Source organism: Puma concolor, chromosome D1 (assembly GCF_028749965.1).
Source record: "Puma concolor isolate L17-30 chromosome D1, mPumCon1.1.hap2, whole genome shotgun sequence".
Taxonomy (NCBI): Eukaryota; Metazoa; Chordata; class Mammalia; order Carnivora; family Felidae; genus Puma; species Puma concolor.
In genome coordinates this window covers 65,478,118-65,488,241 of record NC_141676.1, presented here as the reverse complement: position 1 = coordinate 65,488,241, position 10,124 = coordinate 65,478,118, and the positions used below count along the sequence as shown (strand labels likewise).

The window sequence follows — 10,124 nt, the reverse complement described above, 5'->3', positions numbered from 1 at the left end:
TTGTTAAATCTATTGATGAGTGAGCTGTACGGCCAGAATCCCCAGCAGCAAGGTCAGCGGACTGATTCCTCAAGCGGGGACGCTGGGGTCTGTGCGGAGAAACCGCCTCCCCGCAGGAGCATTTTGAGTATGCAGAACACATCGGCTCAGCCTGGGGCCGGCACTTAGTGCACACACACGCACACGCTCACGCATACGCGCGCACCCCAGCGCTTATCCCTCAAGTGAGGCGGCGTTAGCAAGCGCAGCCCCAGCTCCCCGGGCTGAGCTCCCGGCGGCGCTGCCTGATTCGCCAGCGGAGCCCCGAGTCGGGTTTCGAAGCACCCGGCCGGCAGCCGCCTCTTCCCCGGCCCCAGCAAGAGGGCTCCCTCTTCCCAAAGCCGGTCAGCCTGGGGAGGAGGGTGCTCCGAGAGGACGCCGACACCGCTTCCTGCTCCTCTCTCCCGCCGTGCCAGCTGCCTCACCGGCCACTTTCAGGTAGGCGCCAGCAGTTTCTTGGGAACCTTCGCTCTTGCCGCATTCGCTTTAACGGCCGGAGACTTTTTCACCCCGGCAAGCAGGCCGAGGAGGGTTTGGTAGTTCGGCAGTGATTTCGTTCTGATTAAAGTTTCGACGCAGATGGTAACTCTCCTTCTCTCTCCTCGCCCTTATAAATATTCTGCAAATAGGAAACTCAGCTCCAGTTTGTGATTCATAGGCAACTCCACATTTAGCGCCTGTGTGGTTCCAACCTTTGGAGTTAGTGACAATTGTTATGTAACTCTGCATGTGTGATTTGGAGACCTTTAAATATGCTCTCCTTTGGCTGAGGAAAACCTACCTCCGACTCCTAAAATAAAAGCCAAGTGATCCAAACTCTTCCTCAGCATTTAACATTCAGTGATATGCAGACAGGAGGAAAGTTGCTGAATCACAGAAGTTTAATATTCATGCAAATCGCTGTATTTGTCAGAGAAAGCCAGGAAGCAAATGTCTTTTCATCTGTTTGGGCTCTTATGTATATCTAGAGAATGTGGATTTGAAGCGAAGTTTTGGGTTGAGAGAAGTCTGTTTTGGTAAGGGGGGTAAACTGATTAATTAACACGCTAAGGAATTGACTGGAGGGGATATCTTCTGCTAATAGGCGCTGGATTCCAGGATTGCATTTAGGGGGTTCTTACTAACAGATTTATCTTTGTGAAACTCCAAACAAACTATGGTTTGTTGATTTGAGTCTGCTTGCCTTAGTGACGTTAATCTGCACTTGTTGTCACCCCAAACATTTCTTAACTGTACCCCTTTTCCTGTCCACAATTCTCAGTAAAGGAAAATTATTGGAGAAACGTTTCAACAACTTGTTAAACATTTCCATCTCTTAATATTCATTTAAATCATTTCATGCATATTATCTCACAGGGAGTTTTATGAGAGAATAATAGCCATAATTTAGCCAGTTGGATTGAAATGAAATAATAAAGAAATATTACTTAGAAGGCATGCATCCCGTATGTAAGTCAGGTTAATGACTGAATTACCACTGACTTCAAAAGTGAGGTCTTATAAGAGTTTGTGGTAATTTGCAAATTAATCAGACAATGTAGGTATTTGTGACTTTTTGCAGATAGCACTTTGTATTGTGCTGCACTTGTAAAACTTAATATGTCTTTCCATTATCCTTCTGGAAAGTGCCTCTAAGCCACAGTGTATCTTGACGGTATGTCTGTCTTGACTTGCATGACCTCAGTTCTGATGTGGGAACATGGCACGTAACTTTAGGCAGATCTAGCTTTATGCTTGAAAGTCAAGGCGTCACCCGGGATCAAGAATTTTCAAGGTTGGCCAGCGAGGTATCTTCTCCACTGATAACTCCAGGGACCCCTTGAGCAAAAAAACCATGTGTGTGAGGCTATTTGCTGCCCCTTTGGAAGGTAGAAGAAAGAATAAAGAGTTGCTTTCTTCACATGTCATTAATGTTTAATGCAACAGACCCCTCTGCAGTGACAAAGACTTTTAGCCCATGACAAATATTTAACGTAATGTTTTCTGTCTTGCTTTTGGCTCCTACAAATATCTAAGATTTCTGCATAGGCTGCTATTAAAGTAATTTGGCAAAAAGATTCTACAGTTTGCTGTACTGTTACAATACCAAAAAAGCACAACTTTACTTTTTGTTACTCCACACTTTGCTTCATATTCAAACTTGGGATAAGCCTACTCATATTACTTTCTCCATGGTGCTGTGGCAGCTGATGACTTAGTCCAAGGAATTGATATTGCTCTTAGTAATATTAGGAGATCAGAAATAGCTGGGGAGATCGAGGACACATAACTTTTTTTTTTTTCATGTTGGGTGGGTGGTGTGTACTTTGAATGGAATCTTGGAGAGGGAGAGAACACACTCTCTGTTTTTATTTTTCTTTTGTCGGTAATGACTAATGTGGCAAGCAACATAAAACATCCAAAGATGTGATCTTAACCAGGCATTTTGTAGAGGTGAGAGGTAATCTAATTCATATGTTGAGCTAGCTTCTTATTCTTGTTTCCCCTTACTCCATCTCCTCTCTAATCTAGATTTGTGGGGCAGATGAAAAGTTAGCTAGTTGCTTGCACATTATGGATCTCCGGTCTGAGCTGTCTTTGCTGAGAGGGAATCAATTTCATTTTATTTGCAGCCAGAGGTGATGACTCCTCTGTCACCATGGTGGCTTCTAGTCACCAGCCTTCTTAATTTTGAAATAGTTTTATTCCTCCTCTGTATCTGTATCTTTATTCCTTCTCTGTATTCCTTTCCTTGGTAGCTTGGTGAATTGATGTTTTGGGGGTTTTTTTTTAAATAAAAGCAAAAAAGGGATACTATGGATTCCATCAAAGAAGCAGGTTAATATTCAGTACTGTTAGATCATACACATTTAACTTCTCAGCTGTCAGTGGGATGAGGTTGATGGTGCAGTCCACAAGCAGTTCTATACATGCATGACAACTTTTACAGACCTATTCTGACCAAGGCAAAAGGAAGAGAAGAAAAAAACATATAAGCAGAATTTATAAGCTTTCACGAAATACAAAAGGTGCTGAATACCGAGAAAACCATGCAGTTACACTTACAAGCTGATTTTCCCCAAATTGCCTTGGATTATACACTAGCTCTAACAATGGCATATTGTATGCACCCTTCAGGGCTGCACTGAGTGATAGCTGTAAATTAGAATGAAGAGAAGAAAATGCTCTACAGTTTCAATATTGAAGAGAATTAGGATCCAGATGGTAAAGCTTTTTATAGCAATACATTGGATGGTATTACAAGTTTCTGTGGCTACTGCCCTATTACATTCCCTCTGCTAAAATGCAGTTTGGTGGAGGAACTGATTGCTAAGAGCAATCTTGCAAATCTAGAAAAGTGAACTTTCTCTACACTTTAAATTTCCCATCTTTGCTGGCTTATTTTTGTTTCCCTAATCCTTAACTTTTCTCCCATTCTAAATCCAAATTCAGTCAAAAGTAGATAATGTGACTTGTTGTTGTTTGAATTTTTAAGGTGTTGCTTTCTTTTCTTTCTCTCACCCTTTCCCCCCATCCCCGGGTATCTTTTCCACATTATGAATGCATTTGAAGGTATATGAGACTGGGCATGGTTGCAGAATGATTATTAGACAGGTTTCCATCTGGCTTTCTAAATGTCTCTGGTCTAAGACCAACTCTTCTAATTATCCTGTGTCTGTAAAGACAATTCTGATAATAACTTACGGGGGATTGCTCAGGTGTTCCTTTGTTCAAGACATTAGGTTTGCTTCGAAGTGATCATTTTTCTACTACCTGTACTCTCTAGGGAGAATCTTAATGCCTACAACCTCTGGGGCCACACTGGTGTGTCTGCTGAGGCATAGATATAGAGAGTGAGCCACCTAGTGGTGATGAAGAGTAATTTTGATATTTTTCGCTGAGTCTTCCAAGGTGATGGAGCATTGCTAATTTTGTTATATTGCAAAGGGTTGTTGGTTTTGTGAAGCTCCCTTCAATGATATCTCTGCTTTTCAAATCAACCTTTTAGTTACAAGTACAGATTTCATAACTTTATTCCTTATTTTTCTACCCTGATATGACGTCTTTTCCCTCAAATTTTTCCTTGTGTGTATTTGTTTTAAAAATATGTTTGTTATTTTTCATGAACTTAATAATAAATATTTTATAGGTATGTTATAAATACTAATGTGTAAATATATGTAAAAAATTCATTAAAAAGCAATAAAATTACATGTTTCCCCAGGATATTTATACTGTATTTTGAATAGTTTATGTAAAATAAAGTTCAGTATGCTTAGTTATGTTTGTATTTGAGGAAATATTTATATATCTATGAATGTAAACATGTGAAGAGAATAAGAGAAATAAATATAAATGTACAGGTAAAGGTATTCCTTTGTTCTATATCAAAGTAGAGTTAGTAGGCATCATTTCCTATGCCTTTTTAAGACTCTGTAATCTGTTATCAAAACTACAACAGCCCATTTGTTGGGCTTATTTCTTTTCAATATAGCTCTCTCTTATTTCTTTTCATATTTCTTTTCAATATAGCTCTCTCTTTCAGTACTTCAGATCAGTATTGGCATTGGAATAGGAGGCATAGCTATTGCCTGGAAACAACTCTTTGGAAGCTCAAAGGCCTTTGGGAATGGGGTTCTCTAAATATATAAGCAAGTGCGAAAGTACTGTGCAAATGAAGGACATGGTTACTCCAGATGGTTACTTCCAATTTAGAAGAATTGGGGGCAGGTAGGGGAGATCCAGTTAAACTAGGCCTTGTATTAATGACATTTTACTCTGATCAAAAAGAAAAAACAAATTTGTGAAGGTGAATGGTAGGTAATTCGGTTAATTCTTTTATTCACTCTTTTATAATGGCACTATTTAGAGAAGGTTCTAGCCAGGATCAAGTGTATAGATTTGCATTCTTGGTCTTGAAGTCAGTTTCCTTCCAGGTAGCCCCGCCTTATCCATGCTGTTCTTCAACTGAAGTCATTTATGTGAGCACACAGCCAGTATAAACTAATAACTCTCTGTATGCATTTAAAAAAAATAGTAGAAAGACATGGCTTTGAAAGTTTTTCTTCCAAATAAGTTATTGATAGCTTGAAGTATGACTACAAACAGAAATTAATAATTCCTGATTCAATCTCAAGTTATTATATAAAGCTCCACTTGTTTGAAACCTAAATGGTAAAAAGAAGCTCATAAATCTTATTCAATCTGTTGTCCACGAAGTAGAATTATGTATAATAAAATCATTCTGTTGATCAAGGGCCAGCTTCCAGGTTATTGTGAAGAACTATAAAAAGATTATTTAAATACTTTTAATATAATGGGTTAGTAATCTGGAATATTCAAACCTTTAGGAAATTCCCACTAAATCTTAGGTGTTCATGAAAATTAATAAAAAGTTTATAATCTGTCCATAAAATTTCATTTGAGATTTTTCCCATGTGCATCAGTGATGGGGAGTACAATTTTGATGGGAATTTAGTTTGATTTTCACAAGCCACATGTTTCTCTCCTTGTAAATCTCTAAGCTAGAACTCGAGATGTGCTACAGGATGCACACAGTATTATAATCATTCTAATATATTACTTCAAGATGATGGCTGGTAAGCAACACAATTATTCACTCATAAAATATAGGGGGAAAAAGGAATAGAGCCCTTTATTTTGCGTGACTTTAGGGTATGAAGCATTGCAAAGAAAGCAACTTCCCATTTCTCTCAGTCTCTCTTTCCCTCCCTTCGTCCTTCCTTCTTTCTTTTTTCCCCTAGCAATCCAGTGTGCTGATTTAACCTCCCAGTATTCCATTTAAGTGTCTCAAAATCCCTAGTCAACATTCAGTGTCTGAATTGTGATACATTTGGTTAATTATTTTCCACAACGTCCTTTAAATGTATGTAAATTAGACTTTTGATGAACTGGAATATTTTACAGATTCTCTGCATAAATCACACCAGGTTAAAAAAAAAAATCGACCTAAGGAGCAGGATATTTTTGGACCTTCCTCATTTGCTTTAGAAACTGAGGACATCTCAGTGAGGCTGCCTTCAAGTATATGCCTTCAGGGTCAGGCAGCTTGAACACTTCTCAGAGCCACTTAGTCCGCAGTTTATTCCAGTCTTTAAAGGAAACTTATTATCTGCCTATTATGTGTCAGTTGAAGCTGTGAACGAGCAAGTGAGGCAGTATAAACTCTCTTATTCTCTAGGCTTGTTTTCCAAGGTAATATTTATTTATGAATAATTTACATATTTGCTTTTATAATAACATTTGCTATTACTATCATTATTATTTAATTAGAAGCAATAATTTAGAAAACCGCCTCACTCTTCTGTGTACTCAGTAGTCCAAAATAAAGCACTTTTTAAAACATTTTTTTGATGTTTATTTAGTTTTGAGAGAGAGTGAGAGAGAGAGACAGATAGCACCAGTGGGGGAGGGGCAGAGAGTGAGGGAGACACAGAATCCGAAGCAGGCTCCAGGCTCTGAGCTGTCAGCACAGAGTCTGATGCAGGGTTTGAACCTACAGACCTGACCCAAGCCAAAGTTGGATGCTCACCTGACTGAGCCACCCCAGCACCCCCAAAATAAAGCACTTTTAAGTGGTTATAAATTGTCTTACTGAATACTAAATAGGGTAGTGCTTAATCATTCTAAATAAAATGTGTCATTTAGAACAACTCAATTGTGGTATACCGTGGGGACAGAGATTGTTAGACCATTTATTCATAGTACTTTTCAAATACCCAGCAATGATGACTATATCATATATTCATGATTTTCTTCAATTATAGGCTGAAAGTTTCTAATCCATTATTCTTCATAACGAGTCAGCTGTTTCTTGTTTTGTTTTACCCTCCACTATTCTCGCTGTTTTTTGGAATCCCTTACTATTGTCCTTAAGTGTAACAAAAAAAAAATTTCCAATACAAAAAGGACAATAATATGCCTAATGCTCCTTCATATTGTAGGAATTTTGCCTTATACTGATTGGATATAAAATGGTTGTCACGATCCAAATAACAAAAACCTGGTAACAGTCCTGACTTGCGGAAATTTTGTGTTAACAGCTTTTTTAGCAGGCTCAAGCATACCTACTACATGGTAAACTGGATATTCTCTTTGATTCAAAAGATCTGATATAGGGTACCTATGGAAGGACCAAGTATCTAGCTCTGGACTTAAGAAATAAAATTGCTCAGCTAAGGAGAACCAGGAAATGCCATACCACCTTAGATACCTACCAATTTTGTATGTGTCTCTATCTTAAGATTCTAGGGGAGTGTCACCTTGCCCACAGGAATGAGAATTCCACATTGTCTTTCTTTCTGATTTCACTGACCATGTGGCATCATTACCCAGGTCATCTTAGGCCACAGAGTTTACATTTGTAGTAAATGTGACTGATGTGTCTCAGCTCATCTGGACTATCGTTTTGGTTTCTGTTCAATTGGGTACATCCTTCAACTACAGCTTTGGGTAAAAAAGAAAACCTACTGAGAACATGAAAATGACACACTCTTGTACCTAGAGAGACAGATCAGCCACTCTCATTTACCTCTTAAAAAGGTATGGTGGTGAAAGAAAAGAACAGATTTAAATAACGATTGAAACCTTGCCTTTGTTAATATCTCTGAGAAAAATCACTTTTCAACATTTAAAATCCTTTCTGTATTTTCTCCCTTATAACTTAGAGGCTAATAAGAATTAGAGTAACTTTCTCATGCATATAGCCATTTACTGAATATGAAACTTTTGTGAACATTTGGTGTGTTGTGTCTCCTCTCCTGTATAGATTTCTTGAGGTTCAGGGCTATTCACATAGATCAGTGTTACCAAAATCTTTACAATGATAGACATTGCCTGACATGTTTTTTTTTTTCTTTAAATAATAACTTTCCTGTAACCTCCCATGGAGATTATTCTTATTCACTATTTCTGGCATGGTACACAAGAATTAGCATTTTTAGGTAATAATTCTTAAACACAGTCACAGAAGATGGCAAACTTCTGTGCCATATATAAGGTATGGCATTTCTGGGTCTCCTTAGCTGAGTAATTTTATTTCTTAAGTCCTGAGCTAGAGACTCAGTCCTTTCATGGGTACCCTACATCAGATCTTTTGAATCAAAGAGAATATCCAGTTTACCATTTGGTAGCTATGCTTGAGCCTGCTAAGAAAGCTGTTAACACAAAATTTCCTCAAGTCAGGACTGTTAATAGGTTTCTGTTATTTGGATTGTCTTATTTGTGTGTTCCACTGTGCCTTGGACATAGTGGCACTTGGATTTTTTAAATCAACTAAATTTGACATTATTAGATCCTTCATACTGAAGCCTTTTTAAGTGTTGAATCTGATCTAACTCAATTAGTCAGCCTGCCCTGTGTCATCAATGAATTTAATAAATGTGTCTTCTACATCTTCTGCATATACATCTATGAGGTTGAACAGGGTAGAGTTCACCACCTTGCCAGGAAACCCCCTTTGTTTTGGCATTAAAGCAGTCATTCACAGTAATTGTCATCTGTGCTTGAGGTACAACGTTGGATCTAACTGTGCACCCTCTGTTCTACATGCTTTCCTTCTGTTGGTAAGGATCTATCTCAGTTGAGACTTCATCAAATCTTTACTGAAATTACTGTGTCTTACAATAACTCCTTAGCAAGAAGATTCAATTAAAAAAAAGTTTTGTTGACAAGAATTCTCATAAACTTATATAGGCTTCTGATAATCACTATATAGTATTTAAAAATTTTACAAGCTATGGATAATAATCCATTATAAAGTCTTGTGTGGTAGGTGATAAACTTACAAGTTCATTTTTCTTCATCACTAGTCTTTAGGAAATTCTTCTATTCTCTGGAATGTTTGAATAATTACCAAGAGCAGTTTTACTCTTACATCTGATGAACACCTTTGCTCAGGTATGTATTCTGTAGCTACAATCCTACCTCTTTTTGGTTTTAATCTTTGATGGCCTACATTTGTATTACCATTTATAGTACAAATGAAGACTTTTGTTCTTGGAAGTAAAAATTCGTTGGTTAATTTCGTTTCTCTCAGTTTTTATTAAATACTATACCATTGGCCCAAGGCAGTTAGCCTGTCTCTTCACAATATTCTTGTTTTTATTGCAGACATACTTAGTTTATTTTATTATTTATTATTATTTCAGCATTTTAAAGGATCTCAGCTCTGTCTAGATTTTAGCACCGATGAAAAAAAATTATATGAGTAATTTTTTTCTTGTTTAAATGATTTTTTTTTTAAAATTCTGTGATCTGTATGAGTACTAAAAAACTGGACTTATCCCATCTATCCTAAGTCTTTCAAGCATTTGTCCTGGTATTTCGTTAAGACCACAGGATAACTAGCTTTAGAAAGTCTTGATATGAATACTGTGTTTGATGAATATATTATTTTATTAACATTTGGGGATGTCAGTAGTATGTCCTGTCCCCACCCCCCAAACCAGCTTTTGAGTTCAGCAAAGAAAGAATTCAGAGACAAACTCTGAAGTAAGTAAGAATTTAATAGCAGTTGAAGTGAAAGTACTCTCTCAAGATGGGAGAACAGGCAGGCCCAGAGGCAGCAAGTGCACTGAGGGTCAGGTTGTCTTCATTTTTTATGCTGGTAAGAGTTAGGGGTCATAGCTCGGGGTGGTCTCTGACCTGGATGGCCCCCAATCATCTAAGGGTCTCCCCCTACAGGTCGGGAGGGAGGGGTTGGGCCCCATATGGTCCTTATCAGAAGTGTCATGGCAGCCATCCCCCACAAAGAGTGTCAAAATCACAATGTAAATATATTTAATGAAGGTATAGGTTACTGTAGGGCAGTTGTTATAGAGAAGAGCTCATGTGTGTTCCTGGTGTTTTCCTGCTGTTTGAAACTTGTTTCTGCCCTTCTCCTTCATCTTGTCTTTTTAAAAAAAATTTTAATGTTTGTTTATTTGTTTGTTTGTTTATTTATTTATTTATTTATTTATTTATTTATTTATTTATTTATTTTGAGTGCGAGAGACAGAGTGAGGGTTGGGGAGGGGCAGAGAGAGAAGCAGGCTCCAGGCTCTGAGCCATCAGCACAGAGCTCGACGCAGGAGTTGAGCTCGCAA

At 37.9% G+C, this 10,124-nt stretch overlaps 1 protein-coding gene across 11 annotated transcripts in view; it reads left to right on the top strand.

Moving 5' to 3' along the window:
- The first annotated feature begins 229 nt into the window (after nt 1-229).
- TENM4 (teneurin transmembrane protein 4) overlaps nt 230-10,124 on the top strand; it is a 2,941,751-nt gene continuing 2,931,856 nt past the window's right edge. For 5 of the 11 annotated variants that reach the window (XM_086678438.1, XM_086678437.1, XM_086678436.1 and 2 more), the window contains exon 1: nt 233-477. The gene's annotated coding sequence lies outside the window, so the exon portion shown is untranslated. Of the gene's footprint in view, nt 478-10,124 lie in introns of all 11 variants that reach the window. The other 6 variants (XM_086678426.1, XM_086678434.1, XM_086678427.1 and 3 more) reach the window with 3 other exon arrangements.